Source organism: Pleurodeles waltl, chromosome 10, assembly GCF_031143425.1.
Source record: "Pleurodeles waltl isolate 20211129_DDA chromosome 10, aPleWal1.hap1.20221129, whole genome shotgun sequence".
Classification (NCBI taxonomy): Eukaryota; Metazoa; Chordata; class Amphibia; order Caudata; family Salamandridae; genus Pleurodeles; species Pleurodeles waltl.
This window is the reverse complement of record NC_090449.1, coordinates 749,078,233-749,094,773: the sequence shown is the minus strand read 5'-3', so window position 1 is coordinate 749,094,773 and position 16,541 is coordinate 749,078,233. Positions and strand designations below refer to the sequence as shown.

General features: G+C 47.6%; 1 protein-coding gene across 1 annotated transcript in view; it reads right to left on the bottom strand.

Moving 5' to 3' along the window:
* The window catches only part of LOC138261841 (patched domain-containing protein 3), a 441,476-nt gene that overhangs the window by 277,784 nt on the left and 147,151 nt on the right, over window positions 1-16,541 (bottom strand). The window lies entirely within an intron of this gene.

Genomic DNA, 16,541 nt, shown 5'->3' with positions numbered 1-16,541 from the left:
TTCCCTAGGTGCCGGCTGAGCTAGATGCCAAAATCTACAGGTAGGCACTTTGCAAAAAACACCTCTGTTTTCTTTCAAAAATTTGGATGTGTCCACGTTGCGCTTTGGGGCGTTTCCTGTTGCGGGCGCTAGGCCTACCCACACAAGTGAGGTATCATTTTTATCGGGAGACTTGGGGGAACGCTGGGTGGAAGGAAATTTGTGGCTCCTCTCAGATTCCAGAACTTTCTGCCACAGAAATGTGAGGAACATGTGTTTTTTTAGCCAAATTTTGAGGTTTGCAAAGGATTCTGGGTAACAGAACCTGGTCCGAGCCCCACAAGTCACCCCATCTTGGATTCCTCTAGGTCTCTAGTTTTCAGAAATGCACAGGTTTGGTAGGTTTCCCGAGGTGCCGGCTGAGCTAGAGGCCAAAATCTACAGGTAGGCACTTTGCAAAAAACACCTCTGTTTTCTTTCAAAAATTTGGATGTGTCCACGTTGCGCTTTGGGGCGTTTCCTGTTGCGGGCGCTAGGCCTACCCTCACAAGTGAGGTATCATTTTTATCAGGAGACTTGGGTGAACGCTGGGTGGAAGGAAATTTGTGGCTCCTCTCAGATTCCAGAACTTTCTGCCACAGAAATGTGAGGAACATGTGTTTTTTTAGCCAAATGTTGAGGTTTGCAAAGGATTCTGGGTAACAGAACCTGGTCCGAGCCCCACATGTCACCCCAGTTAGGATTCCCCTCGGTCTCTAGTTTTCAGAAATGCACAGGTTTGGTAGGTTTCCCTAGGTGCCGGCTGAACTAGAGGCCAAAATCTACAGGTAGGCACTTTGCAAAAAACACCTCTGTTTTCTTTCAACAATTTGGATGTGTCCACGTTGCGCTTTGGGGCGTTTCCTGTCGCGGGCGCTAGGCCTACCCACACAAGTGAGGTATCATTTTTATCGGGAGACTTGGGTGAACGCTGGGTGGAAGGAAATTTGTGGCTCCTCTCAGATTCCAGAACTTTCTGCCACAGAAATGTGAGGAACACGTGTTTTTTTAGCCAAATTTTGAGGTTTGCAAAGGATTCTGGGTAACAGAACCTGGTCCGAGCCCCACAAGTCACCCCATCTTGGATTCCCCTAGGTCTCTAGTATTCTGAAATGCACAGGTTTGGTAGGTTTCCCTAGGTGCCGGCTGAACTAGAGGCCAAAATCTACAGGTAGGCACTTTGCAAAAAACACCTCTGTTTTCTTTCAAAAATTTGGATGTGTCCACGTTGCGCTTTGGGGCGTTTCCTGTCGCGGGCGCTAGGCCTACCCACACAAGTGAGGTATCATTTTGATCGGGAGACTTGGGGGAACGCTGGGTGGAAGGAAATTTGTGGCTCCTCTCAGATTCCAGAACTTTCTGCCACAGAAATGTGAGGAACACGTGTTTTTTTAGCCAAATTTTGAGGTTTGCAAAGGATTCTGGGTAACAGAACCTGATCCGAGCCCCACAAGTCACCCCATCTTGGATTCCCCTAGGTCTCTAGTTTTCAGAAATGCACAGGTTTGGTAGGTTTCCCTAGGGGCCGGCTGAGCTAGATGCCAAAATCTACAGGTAGGCACTTTGCAAAAAACACCTCTGTTTTCTTTCAAAAATTTGGATGTGTCCATGTTGCGCTTTGGGGCATTTCGTGTCGCGGGCGCTAGGCCTACCCACACAAGTGAGGTATCATTTTTATCGGGAGACTTGGGGGAACACTGGGTGGAAGGAAATTTGTGGCTCCTCTCATATTCCAGAACTTTCTGCCACAGAAATGTGAGGAACATGTGTTTTTTTAGCCAAATTTTGAGGTTTGCAAAGGATTCTGGGTAACAGAACCTGGTCCGAGCCCCACATGTCACCCCATCTTGGATTCCTCTAGGTCTCTAGTTTTCAGAAAAGCACAGGTTTGGTAGGTTTCCCGAGGTGCCGGCTGAGCTAGAGGCCAAAATCTACAGGTAGGCACTTTGCAAAAAACCTCTGTTTTCTTTCAAAAATTTGGATGTGTCCACGTTGCGCTTTGGGGCGTTTCCTGTTGCGGGCGCTAGGCCTACCCTCACAAGTGAGGTATCATTTTTATCAGGAGACTTGGGTGAACGCTGGGTGGAAGGAAATTTGTGGCTCCTCTCAGATTCCAGAACTTTCTGCCACAGAAATGTGAGGAACATGTGTTTTTTTAGCCAAATGTTGAGGTTTGCAAAGGATTCTGGGTAACAGAACCTGGTCCGAGCCCCACATGTCACCCCAGTTAGGATTCCCCTCGGTCTCTAGTTTTCAGAAATGCACAGGTTTGGTAGGTTTCCCTAGGTGCCGGCTGAACTAGAGGCCAAAATCTACAGGTAGGCACTTTGCAAAAAACACCTCTGTTTTCTTTCAACAATTTGGATGTGTCCACGTTGCGCTTTGGGGCGTTTCCTGTCGCGGGCGCTAGGCCTACCCACACAAGTGAGGTATCATTTTTATCGGGAGACTTGGGTGAACGCTGGGTGGAAGGAAATTTGTGGCTCCTCTCAGATTCCAGAACTTTCTGCCACAGAAATGTGAGGAACATGTGTTTTTTTAGCCAAATTTTGAGGTTTGCAAAGGATTCTGGGTAACAGAACCTGGTCCGAGCCCCACAAGTCACCCCATCTTGGATTCCCCTAGGTCTCTAGTATTCTGAAATGCACAGGTTTGGTAGGTTTCCCTAGGTGCCGGCTGAACTAGAGGCCAAAATCTACAGGTAGGCACTTTGCAAAAAACACCTCTGTTTTCTTTCAAAAATTTGGATGTGTCCACGTTGCGCTTTGGGGCGTTTCCTGTCGCGGGCGCTAGGCCTACCCACACAAGTGAGGTATCATTTTGATCGGGAGACTTGGGGGAACGCTGGGTGGAAGGAAATTTGTGGCTCCTCTCAGATTCCAGAACTTTCTGCCACAGAAATGTAAGGAACATGTGTTTTTTTAGCCAAATTTTGAGGTTTGCAAAGGATTCTGGGTAACAGAACCTGGTCCGAGCCCCACATGTCACCCCATCTTGGATTCCTCTAGGTCTCTAGTTTTCAGAAAAGCACAGGTTTGGTAGGTTTCCCGAGGTGCCGGCTGAGCTAGAGGCCAAAATCTACAGGTAGGCACTTTGCAAAAAACCTCTGTTTTCTTTCAAAAATTTGGATGTGTCCACGTTGCGCTTTGGGGCGTTTCCTGTCGCGGGCGCTAGGCCTACCCACACAAGTGAGGTATCATTTGTATAGGGAGACTTGGGGGAACGCTGGGTGGAAGGAAATTTGTGGCTCCTCTCATATTCCAGAACTTTCTGCCACAGAAATGTGAGGAACATGTGTTTTTTTAGCCAAATTTTGAGGTTTGCAAAGGATTCTGGGTAACAGAACCTGGTCCGAGCCCCACATGTCACCCCATCTTGGATTCCTCTAGGTCTCTAGTTTTCAGAAAAGCACAGGTTTGGTAGGTTTCCCGAGGTGCCGGCTGAGCTAGAGGCCAAAATCTACAGGTAGGCACTTTGCAAAAAACCTCTGTTTTCTTTCAAAAATTTGGATGTGTCCACGTTGCGCTTTGGGGCGTTTCCTGTTGCGGGCGCTAGGCCTACCCTCACAAGTGAGGTATCATTTTTATCAGGAGACTTGGGTGAACGCTGGGTGGAAGGAAATTTGTGGCTCCTCTCAGATTCCAGAACTTTCTGCCACAGAAATGTGAGGAACATGTGTTTTTTTAGCCAAATGTTGAGGTTTGCAAAGGATTCTGGGTAACAGAACCTGGTCCGAGCCCCACATGTCACCCCAGTTAGGATTCCCCTCGGTCTCTAGTTTTCAGAAATGCACAGGTTTGGTAGGTTTCCCTAGGTGCCGGCTGAACTAGAGGCCAAAATCTACAGGTAGGCACTTTGCAAAAAACACCTCTGTTTTCTTTCAACAATTTGGATGTGTCCACGTTGCGCTTTGGGGCGTTTCCTGTCGCGGGCGCTAGGCCTACCCACACAAGTGAGGTATCATTTTTATCGGGAGACTTGGGTGAACGCTGGGTGGAAGGAAATTTGTGGCTCCTCTCAGATTCCAGAACTTTCTGCCACAGAAATGTGAGGAACATGTGTTTTTTTAGCCAAATTTTGAGGTTTGCAAAGGATTCTGGGTAACAGAACCTGGTCCGAGCCCCACAAGTCACCCCATCTTGGATTCCCCTAGGTCTCTAGTATTCTGAAATGCACAGGTTTGGTAGGTTTCCCTAGGTGCCGGCTGAACTAGAGGCCAAAATCTACAGGTAGGCACTTTGTAAAAAACACCTCTGTTTTCTTTCAACAATTTGGATGTGTCCACTTTGCGCTTTGGGGCGTTTCCTGTCGCGGGCGCTAGGCCTACCCACACAAGTGAGGTATCATTTTGATCGGGAGACTTGGGGGAACGCTGGGTGGAAGGAAATTTGTGGCTCCTCTCAGATTCCAGAACTTTCTGCCACAGAAATGTGAGGAACATGTGTTTTTTTAGCCAAATTTTGAGGTTTGCAAAGGATTCTGGGTAACAGAACCTGGTCCGAGCCCCACATGTCACCCCATCTTGGATTCCTCTAGGTCTCTAGTTTTCAGAAAAGCACAGGTTTGGTAGGTTTCCCGAGGTGCCGGCTGAGCTAGAGGCCAAAATCTACAGGTAGGCACTTTGCAAAAAACCTCTGTTTTCTTTCAAAAATTTGGATGTGTCCACGTTGCGCTTTGGGGCGTTTCCTGTCGCGGGCGCTAGGCCTACCCACACAAGTGAGGTATCATTTGTATAGGGAGACTTGGGGGAACGCTGGGTGGAAGGAAATTTGTGGCTCCTCTCATATTCCAGAACTTTCTGCCACAGAAATGTGAGGAACATGTGTTTTTTTAGCCAAATTTTGAGGTTTGCAAAGGATTCTGGGTAACAGAACCTGGTCCGAGCCCCACATGTCACCCCATCTTGGATTCCTCTAGGTCTCTAGTTTTCAGAAAAGCACAGGTTTGGTAGGTTTCCCGAGGTGCCGGCTGAGCTAGAGGCCAAAATCTACAGGTAGGCACTTTGCAAAAAACGTCTGTTTTCTTTCAAAAATTTGGATGTGTCCACGTTGCGCTTTGGGGCGTTTCCTGTTGCGGGCGCTAGGCCTACCCTCACAAGTGAGGTATCATTTTTATCAGGAGACTTGGGTGAACGCTGGGTGGAAGGAAATTTGTGGCTCCTCTCAGATTCCAGAACTTTCTGCCACAGAAATGTGAGGAACATGTGTTTTTTTAGCCAAATGTTGAGGTTTGCAAAGGATTCTGGGTAACAGAACCTGGTCCGAGCCCCACATGTCACCCCAGTTAGGATTCCCCTCGGTCTCTAGTTTTCAGAAATGCACAGGTTTGGTAGGTTTCCCTAGGTGCCGGCTGAACTAGAGGCCAAAATCTACAGGTAGGCACTTTGCAAAAAACACCTCTGTTTTCTTTCAACAATTTGGATGTGTCCACGTTGCGCTTTGGGGCGTTTCCTGTCGCGGGCCCTAGGCCTACCCACACAAGTGAGGTATCATTTTTATCGGGAGACTTGGGTGAACGCTGGGTGGAAGGAAATTTGTGGCTCCTCTCAGATTCCAGAACTTTCTGCCACAGAAATGTGAGGAACATGTGTTTTTTTAGCCAAATTTTGAGGTTTGCAAAGGATTCTGGGTAACAGAACCTGGTCCGAGCCCCACAAGTCACCCCATCTTGGATTCCCCTAGGTCTCTAGTATTCTGAAATGCACAGGTTTGGTAGGTTTCCCTAGGTGCCGGCTGAACTAGAGGCCAAAATCTACAGGTAGGCACTTTGCAAAAAACACCTCTGTTTTCTTTCAAAAATTTGGATGTGTCCACGTTGCGCTTTGGGGCGTTTCCTGTCGCGGGCGCTAGGCCTACCCACACAAGTGAGGTATCATTTTGATCGGGAGACTTGGGGGAACGCTGGGTGGAAGGAAATTTGTGGCTCCTCTCAGATTCCAGAACTTTCTGCCACAGAAATGTGAGGAACATGTGTTTTTTTAGCCAAATTTTGAGGTTTGCAAAGGATTCTGGGTAACAGAACCTGGTCCGAGCCCCACATGTCACCCCATCTTGGATTCCTCTAGGTCTCTAGTTTTCAGAAAAGCACAGGTTTGGTAGGTTTCCCGAGGTGCCGGCTGAGCTAGAGGCCAAAATCTACAGGTAGGCACTTTGCAAAAAACCTCTGTTTTCTTTCAAAAATTTGGATGTGTCCACGTTGCGCTTTGGGGCGTTTCCTGTCGCGGGCGCTAGGCCTACCCACACAAGTGAGGTATCATTTGTATAGGGAGACTTGGGGGAACACTGGGTGGAAGGAAATTTGTGGCTCCTCTCAGATTCCAGAACTTTCTTCCACAGAAATATGAGGAACATGTGTTTTTTTAGCCAAATTTTGAGGTTTGCAAAGGATTCTGGGTAACAGAACCTGGTCCGAGCCCCACAAGTCACCCGATCTTGGATTCCCCTAGGTCTCTAGTATTCTGAAATGCACAGGTTTGGTAGGTTTCCCTAGGTGCCGGCTGAACTAGAGGTCAAAATCTACAGGTAGGCACTTTTCAAAAAACACCTCTGTTTTCTTTAAAAAATTTGGATGTGTCCACGTTGCGATTTGGGGCGTTTCTTGTCGCGGGCGCTAGGCCTACCCACACAAGTGAGGTATCATTTTTATCGGGAGACTTGGGTGAACCCTGGGTGGAAGGAAATTTGTGGCTACTCTCAGATTCCAGAACTTTCTGCCACAGAAACGTGAGGAACATGTGTCTTTTTAGCCAAATTTTGAGGTTTGCAAAGGATTCTGGGTAACAGAACCTGGTCCGAGCCCCACAAGTCACCCCATCTTGGATTCCTCTAGGTCTCTAGTTTTCAGAAATGCACAGGTTTGGTAGGTTTCCCGAGGTGCCGGCTGAGCTAGAGGCCAAAATCTACAGGTAGGCACTTTGCAAAAAACACCTCAGTTTTCTTTCAAAAATTTGGATGTGTCCACGTTGCGCTTTGGGGCGTTTCCTGTCGCGGGCGCTAGGCCTACCCACACAAATGAGGTATCAGTTTGATCGGGAGACTTGGGGGAACGCTGGGTGGAAGGAAATTTGTGGCTCCTCTCAGATTCCAGAACTTTCTGCCACAGAAATGTGAGGAACATGTGTTTTTTTAGCCAAATTTTGAGGTTTGCAAAGGATTCTGGGTAACAGAACCTGGTCCGAGCCCCACATGTCACCCCATCTTGGATTCCTCTAGGTCTCTAGTTTTCAGAAAAGCACAGGTTTGGTAGGTTTCCCGAGGTGCCGGCTGAGCTAGAGGCCAAAACCTACAGGTAGGCACTTTGCAAAAAACCTCTGTTTTCTTTCACAAATTTGGATGTGTCCACGTTGCGCTTTGGGGCGTTTCCTGTCGCGGGCGCTAGGCCTACCCACACAAGTGAGGTATCATTTGTATAGGGAGACTTGGGGGAACACTGGGTGGAAGGAAATTTGTGGCTCCTCTCAGATTCCAGAACTTTCTTCCACAGAAATATGAGGAACATGTGCTTTTTTAGCCAAATTTTGAGGTTTGCAAAGGATTCTGGGTAACAGAACCTGGTCCGAGCCCCACAAGTCATCCCATCTTGGATTCCCCTAGGTCTCTAGTTTTCAGAAATGCACAGGTTTGGTAGGTTTCCCGAGGTGCCGGCTGAGCTAAAGGCCAAAACCTACAGGTAGGCACTTTGGAAAAATCACCTCTGTTTTCTTTCAAAAATTTGGATGTGTCCACGTTGCGCTTTGGGGCTTTTCCTGTCGCGGGCGCTAGGCCTACCCACACAAGTGAGGTATCATTTTTATCGGGAGACTTGGGTGAATGCTGGCTGGAAGTAAATTTGTGGCTCCTTTCAGATTCCAGAACTTTCTGCCACAGAAATGTGAGGAACATGTGTTTTTTTAGCCAAATTTTGAGGTTTGCAAAGGATTCTGGGTAACAGAACCTGGTCCGAGCCCCACAAGTCATCCCATCTTGGATTCCCCTAGGTCTCTAGTTTTCAGAAATGCACAGGTTTGGTAGGTTTCCCCAGGTGCCGGCTGAACTAGAGGCCAAAATCTACAGGTAGGCACTTTGCAAAAAACACCTCTGTTTTCTTTAAAAAATTTGGATGTGTCCACGTTGCACTTTGGGGCGTTTCTTGTCGCGGGCGCTAGGCCTACCCACACAAGTGAGGTATCATTTTTATCGGGAGACTTGGGTGAACGCTGGGTGGAAGGAAATTTGTGGCTCCTCTCAGATTCCAGAACTTTCTGCCACAGGAATGTGAGGAACATGTGTCTTTTTAGCCAAATTTTGAGGTTTGCAAAGGATTTTGGGTAACAGAACCTGGTCCGAGCCCCACAAGTCACCCCATCTTGGATTCCTCTAGGTCTCTAGTTTTCAGAAATGCACAGGTTTGGTAGGTTTCCCGAGGTGCCGGCTGAGCTAGAGGCCAAAATCTACAGGTAGGCACTTTGCAAAAAACACCTCTGTTTTCTTTCAAAAATTTGGATGTGTCCACGTTGCGCTTTGGGGCGTTTCCTGTTGCGGGCGCTAGGCCTACCCTCACAAGTGAGGTATCATTTTTATCAGGAGACTTGGGTGAACGCTGGGTGGAAGGAAATTTGTGGCTCCTCTCAGATTCCAGAACTTTCTGCCACAGAAATGTGAGGAACATGTGTTTTTTTAACCAAATTTTGAGGTTTGCAAAGGATTCTGGGTAACAGAACCTGGTCCGAGCCCCACATGTCACCCCAGTTTGGATTCCCCTCGGTCTCTAGTTTTCAGAAATGCACAGGTTTGGTAGGTTTCCCTAGGTGCCGGCTGAACTAGAGGCCAAAATCTACAGGTAGGCACTTTGCAAAAAAAACCTCTGTTTTCTTTCAACAATTTGGATGTGTCCACGTTGCGCTTTGGGGCGTTTCCTGTCGCGGGCGCTAGGCCTACCCACACAAGTGAGGTATCATTTTTATCGGGAGACTTGGGTGAACGCTGGGTGGAAGGAAATTTGTGGCTCCTCTCAGATTCCAGAACTTTCTGCCACAGAAATGTGAGGAACATGTGTTTTTTTAGCCAAATTTTGAGGTTTACAAAGGATTCTGGGTAACAGAACCTGGTCCGAGCCCCACAAGTCACCCCATCTTGGATTCCCCTAGGTCTCTAGTATTCTGAAATGCACAGGTTTGGTAGGTTTCCCTAGGTGCCGGCTGAACTAGAGGCCAAAATCTACAGGTAGGCACTTTGCAAAAAAAACCTCTGTTTTCTTTAAAAAATTTGGATGTGTCCACGTTGCGCTTTGGGGCGTTTCCTGTCGCGGGCGCTAGGCCTACCCACACAAGTGAGGTATCATTTTTATCGGGAGACTTGGGGGAACGCTGGGTGGAAGGAAATTTGTGGCTCCTCTCAGATTCCAGAACTTTCTGCCACAGAAATGTGAGGAACATGTGTTTTTTTAGCCAAATTTTGAGGTTTGCAAAGGATTCTGGGTAACAGGACCTGATCCGAGCCCCACAAGTCACCCCATCTTGGATTCCCCTAGGTCTCTAGTTTTCAGAAATGCACAGGTTTGGTAGGTTTCCCTAGGTGCCGGCTGAGCTAGATGCCAAAATCTACAGGTAGGCACTTTGAAAAAACACCTCTGTTTTCTTTAAAACATTTGGATGTGTCCACGTTGCGCTTTGGGGCGTTTCCTGTCGCGGGCGCTAGGCCTACCCACACAAGTGAGGTATCATTTTTATCGAGAGACTTGGGTGAACGCTGGGTGGAAGGAAATTTGTGGCTACTCTCAGATTCCAGAACTTTCTGCCACAGAAATGTGAGGAACATGTGTCTTTTTAGCCAAATTTTGAGGTTTGCAAAGGATTCTGGGTAACAGAACCTGGTCCGAGCCCCACATGTCACCCCAGTTTGGATTCCCCTCGGTCTCTAGTTTTCAGAAATGCACAGGTTTGGTAGGTTTCCCTAGGTGCCGGCTGAACTAGAGGCCAAAATCTACAGGTAGGCACTTTGCAAAAAAAAACTCTGTTTTCTTTCAACAATTTGGATGTGTCCACGTTGCGCTTTGGGGCGTTTCCTGTCGCGGGCGCTAGGCCTACCCACACAAGTGAGGTATCATTTTTATCGGGAGACTTGGGTGAACGCTGGGTGGAAGGAAATTTGTGGCTCCTCTCAGATTCCAGAACTTTCTGCCACAGAAATGTGAGGAACATGTGTTTTTTTAGCCAAATTTTGAGGTTTACAAAGGATTCTGGGTATCAGAACCTGGTCCGAGCCCCACAAGTCACCCCATCTTGGATTCCCCTAGGTCTCTAGTATTCTGAAATGCACAGGTTTGGTAGGTTTCCCTAGGTGCCAGCTGAACTAGAGGCCAAAATCTACAGGTAGGCACTTTGCAAAAAAAACCTCTGTTTTCTTTAAAAAATTTGGATGTGTCCACGTTGCGCTTTGGGGCGTTTCCTGTCGCGGGCGCTAGGCCTACCCACACAAGTGAGGTATCATTTTTATCAGGAGACTTGGGGGAACGCTGGGTGGAAGGAAATTTGTGGCTCCTCTCAGATTCCAGAACTTTCTGCCACAGAAATGTGAGGAACATGTGTTTTTTTAGCCAAATTTTGAGGTTTGCAAAGGATTCTGGGTAACAGAACCTGATCCGAGCCCCACAAGTCACCCCATCTTGGATTCCCCTAGGTCTCTAGTTTTCAGAAATGCACAGGTTTGGTAGGTTTCCCTAGGTGCCGGCTGAGCTAGATGCCAAAATCTACAGGTAGGCACTTTGCAAAAAACACCTCTGTTTTCTTTAAAAAATTTGGATGTGTCCACGTTGCGCTTTGGGGCGTTTCCTGTCGCGGGCGCTAGGCCTACCCACACAAGTGAGGTATCATTTTTATCGAGAGACTTGGGTGAACGCTGGGTGGAAGGAAATTTGTGGCTACTCTCAGATTCCAGAACTTTCTGCCACAGAAATGTGAGGAACATGTGTCTTTTTAGCCAAATTTTGAGGTTTGCAAAGCATTCTGGGTAACAGAACCTGGTCCGAGCCCCACAAGTCACCCCATCTTGGATTCCTCTTGGTCTCTAGTTTTCAGAAATGCACAGGTTTGGTAAGTTTTCCGAGGTGCCGGCTGAGCTAGAGGCCAAAATCTACAGGTAGGCACTTTGCAAAAAACACCTCTGTTTTCTTTCAAAAATTTGGATGTGTCCACGTTGCGCTTTGGGGCGTTTCCTGTTGCGGGCGCTAGGCCTACCCTCACAAGTGAGGTATCATTTTTATCAGGAGACTTGGGTGAACGCTGGGTGGAAGGAAATTTGTGGCTCCTCTCAGATTCCAGAACTTTCTGCCACAGAAATGTGAGGAACATGTGTTTTTTTAGCCATATTTTGAGGTTTGCAAAGGATTCTGGGTAACAGAACCTGGTCCGAGCCCCACATGTCACCCCAGTTTGGATTCCCCTCGGTCTCTAGTTTTCAGAAATGCACAGTTTTGGTAGGTTTCCCTAGGTGCCGGCTGAACTAGAGGCCAAAATCTACAGGTAGGCACTTTGCAAAAAACACCTCTGTTTTCTTTCAACAATTTGGATGTGTCCACGTTGCGCTTTGGAGCGTTTCCTGTCGCGGGCGCTAGGCCTACCCACACAAGTGAGGTATCATTTTTATCGGGAGACTTGGGTGAACGCTGGGTGGAAGGAAATTTGTGGCTCCTCTCAGATTCCAGAACTTTCTGCCACAGAAATGTGAGGAACATGTGTTTTTTTAGCCAAATTTTGAGGTTTGCAAAGGATTCTGGGTAACAGAACCTGGTCCGAGCCCCACAAGTCACCCCATCTTGGATTCCCCTAGGTCTCTAGTATTCTGAAATGCACAGGTTTGGTAGGTTTCCCTAGGTGCCGGCTGAACTAGAGGCCAAAATCTACAGGTAGGCACTTTGCAAAAAACACCTCTGTTTTCTTTCAAAAATTTGGATGTGTCCACGTTGCGCTTTGGGGTGTTTCCTGTCGCGGGCGCTAGGCCTACCCACACAAGTGAGGTATCATTTTTATCGGGAGACTTGGGGGAACGCTGGGTGGAAGGAAATTTGTGGCTCCTCTCAGATTCCAGAACTTTCTGCCACAGAAATGTGAGGAACATGTGTTTTTTTAGCCAAATTTTGAGGTTTGCAAAGGATTCTGGGTAACAGAACCTGGTCCGAGCCCCACATGTCACCCCATCTTGGATTCCTCTAGGTCTCTAGTTTTCAGAAAAGCACAGGTTTGGTAGGTTTACCGAGGTGCCGGCTGAGCTAGAGGCCAAAATCTACAGGTAGGCACTTTGCAAAAAACCTCTGTTTTCTTTCAAAAATTTGGATGTGTCCACGTTGCGCTTTGGGGCGTTTCCTGTCGCGGGCGCTAGGCCTACCCACACAAGTGAGGTATCATTTGTATAGGGAGACTTGGGGGAACACTGGGTGGAAGGAAATTTGTGGCTCCTCTCAGATTCCAGAACTTTCTTCCACAGAAATATGAGGAACATGTGTTTTTTTAGCCAAATTTTGAGGTTTGCAAAGGATTCTGGGTAACAGAACCTGGTCCGAGCCCCACAAGTCATCCCATCTTGGATTCCCCTAGGTCTCTAGTTTTCAGAAATGCACAGGTTTGGTAGGTTTCCCGAGGTGCCGGCTGAGCTAAAGGCCAAAACCTACAGGTAGGCACTTTGGAAAAATCACCTCTGTTTTCTTTCAAAAATTTGGATGTGTCCACGTTGCGCTTTGGGGCTTTTCCTGTCGCGGGCGCTAGGCCTACCCACACAAGTGAGGTATCATTTTTATCGGGAGACTTGGGTGAATGCTGGCTGGAAGTAAATTTGTGGCTCCTCTCAGATTCCAGAACTTTCTGCCACAGAAATGTGAGGAACATTTTTTTTTTTAGCCAAATTCTGAGGTTTGCAAAGGATTCTGGGTAACAGAACCTGGTCCGAGCCCCACATGTCACCCCATTTTGGATTCCCCTCTGTCTCTAGTTTTCAGAAATGCACAGGTTTGGTAGGTTTCCCTAGGTGCCGGCTGAACTAGAGGCCAAAATCTACAGGTAGGCACTTTGCAAAAAACACCTCTGTTTTCTTTAAAAAATTTGGATGTGTCCACGTTGAGCTTTGGGGCGTTTCTTGTCGCGGGCGCTAGGCCTACCCACACAAGTGAGGTATCATTTTTATCGGGAGACTTGGGTGAACGCTGGGTGGAAGGAAATTTGTGGCTACTCTCAGATTCCAGAACTTTCTGCCACAGGAATGTGAGGAACATGTGTCTTTTTAGCCAAATTTTGAGGTTTGCAAAGGATTCTGGGTAACAGAAACTGGTCCGAGCCCCACAAGTCACCCCATCTTGGATTCCTCCAGGTCTCTAGTTTTTAGAAATGCACAGGTTTGGTAGGTTTCCCGAGGTGCCGGCTGAGCTAGAGGCCAAAATCTACAGGTAGGCACTTTGCAAAAAACACCTCTGTTTTCTTTCAAAAATTTGGATGTGTCCACGTTGCGCTTTGGGGCGTTTCCTGTTGCGGGCGCTAGGCCTACCCTCACAAGTGAGGTATCATTTTTATCAGGAGACTTGGGTGAACGCTGGGTGGAAGGAAATTTGTGGCTCCTCTCAGATTCCAGAACTTTCTGCCACAGAAATGTGAGGAACATGTGTTTTTTTAGCCAAATTTTGAGGTTTGCAAAGGATTCTGGGTAACAGAACCTGGTCCGAGCCCCACATGTCACCCCAGTTTGGATTCCCCTAGGTCTCTAGTTTTCAGAAATGCACAGGTTTGGTAGGTTTCCCGAGGTGCCGGCTGAGCTAAAGGCCAAAACCTACAGGTAGGCACTTTGGAAAAATCACCTCTGTTTTCTTTCAAAAATTTGGATGTGTCCACGTTGCGCTTTGGGGCTTTTCCTGTCGCGGGCGCTAGGCCTACCCACACAAGTGAGGTATCATTTTTATCGGGAGACTTGGGTGAATGCTGGCTGGAAGTAAATTTGTGGCTCCTCTCAGATTCCAGAACTTTCTGCCACAGAAATGTGAGGAACATGTGTTTTTTTAGCCAAATTCTGAGGTTTGCAAAGGATTCTGGGTAACAGAACCTGGTCCGAGCCCCACATGTCACCCCATTTTGGATTCCCCTCTGTCTCTAGTTTTCAGAAATGCACAGGTTTGGTAGGTTTCCCTAGGTGCCGGCTGAACTAGAGGCCAAAATCTACAGGTAGGCACTTTGCAAAAAACACCTCTGTTTTCTTTAAAAAATTTGGATGTGTCCACGTTGAGCTTTGGGGCGTTTCTTGTCGCGGGCGCTAGGCCTACCCACACAAGTGAGGTATCATTTTTATCGGGAGACTTGGGTGAACGCTGGGTGGAAGGAAATTTGTGGCTACTCTCAGATTCCAGAACTTTCTGCCACAGGAATGTGAGGAACATGTGTCTTTTTAGCCAAATTTTGAGGTTTGCAAAGGATTCTGGGTAACAGAAACTGGTCCGAGCCCCACAAGTCACCCCATCTTGGATTCCTCCAGGTCTCTAGTTTTTAGAAATGCACAGGTTTGGTAGGTTTCCCGAGGTGCTGGCTGAGCTAGAGGCCAAAATCTACAGGTAGGCACTTTGCAAAAAACACCTCTGTTTTCTTTCAAAAATTTGGATGTGTCCACGTTGCGCTTTGGGGCGTTTCCTGTTGCGGGCGCTAGGCCTACCCTCACAAGTGAGGTATCATTTTTATCAGGAGACTTGGGTGAACGCTGGGTGGAAGGAAATTTGTGGCTCCTCTCAGATTCCAGAACTTTCTGCCACAGAAATGTGAGGAACATGTGTTTTTTTAGCCAAATTTTGAGGTTTGCAAAGGATTCTGGGTAACAGAACCTGGTCCGAGCCCCACATGTCACCCCAGTTTGGATTCCCCTCGGTCTCTAGTTTTCAGAAATGCACAGGTTTGGTAGGTTTCCCTAGGTGCCGGCTGAACTAGAGGCCAAAATCTACAGGTAGGCACTTTGCAAAAAACACCTCTGTTTTCTTTCAACAATTTGGATGTGTCCACGTTGCGCTTTGGGGCGTTTCCTGTCGCGGACGCTAGGCCTACCCACACAAGTGAGGTATCATTTTTATCGGGAGACTTGGGTGAACGCTGGGTGGAAGGAAATTTGTGGCTCCTCTCAGATTCCAGAACTTTCTGCCACAGAAATGTGAGGAACATGTGTTTTTTTAGCCAAATGTTGAGGTTTGCAAAGGATTCTGGGTAACAGAACCTGGTCCGAGCCCCACAAGTCACCCCATCTTGGATTCCCCTAGGTCTCTAGTTTTCAGAAATGCACAGGTTTGGTAGGTTTCCCTAGGTGCCGGCTGAACTAGAGGCCAAAATCTACAGGTAGGCACTTTGCAAAAAACACCTCTGTTTTCTTTCAACAATTTGGATGTGTCCATGTTGCGCTTTGGGGCGTTTCCTGTCGCGGGCGCTAGGCCTACCCACACAAGTGAGGTATCATTTTTATCGGGAGACTTGGGTGAACGCTGGGTGGAAGGAAATTTGTGGCTACTCTCAGATTCCAGAACTTTCTGCCACAGGAATGTGAGGAACATGTGTCTTTTTAGCCAAATTTTGAGGTTTGCAAAGGATTCTGGGTAACAGAAACTGGTCCGAGCCCCACAAGTCACCCCATCTTGGATTCCTCTAGGTCTCTAGTTTTTAGAAATGCACAGGTTTGGTAGGTTTCCCGAGGTGCCGGCTGAGCTAGAGGCCAAAATCTACAGGTAGGCACTTTGCAAAAAACACCTCTGTGTTCTTTCAAAAATTTGGATGTGTCCACGTTGCGCTTTGGGGCGTTTCCTGTTGCGGGCGCTAGGCCTACCCTCACAAGTGAGGTATCATTTTTATCAGGAGACTTGGGTGAACGCTGGGTGGAAGGAAATTTGTGGCTCCTCTCAGATTCCAGAACTTTCTGCCACAGAAATGTGAGGAACATGTGTTTTTTTAGCCAAATTTTGAGGTTTGCAAAGGATTCTGGGTAACAGAACCTGGTCCGAGCCCCACATGTCACCCCAGTTTGGATTCCCCTCGGTCTCTAGTTTTCAGAAATGCACAGGTTTGGTAGGTTTCCCTAGGTGCCGGCTGAACTAGAGGCCAAAATCTACAGGTAGGCACTTTGCAAAAAACACCTCTGTTTTCTTTCAACAATTTGGATGTGTCCACGTTGCGCTTTGGGGCGTTTCCTGTCGCGGGCGCTAGGCCTACCCACACAAGTGAGGTATCATTTTTATCGGGAGACTTGGGTGAACGCTGGGTGGAAGGAAATTTGTGGCTCCTCTCAGATTCCAGAACTTTCTGCCACAGAAATGTGAGGAACATGTGTTTTTTTAGCCAAATTTTGAGGTTTGCAAAGGATTCTGGGTAACAGAACCTGGTCCGAGCCCCACAAGTCACCCCATCTTGGATTCCCCTAGGTCTCTAGTATTCTGAAATGCACAGGTTTGGTAGGTTTCCCTAGGTGCCGGCTGAACTAGAGGCCAAAATCTACAGGTAGGCACTTTGCAAAAAACACCTCTGTTTTCTTTCAAAAATTTGGATG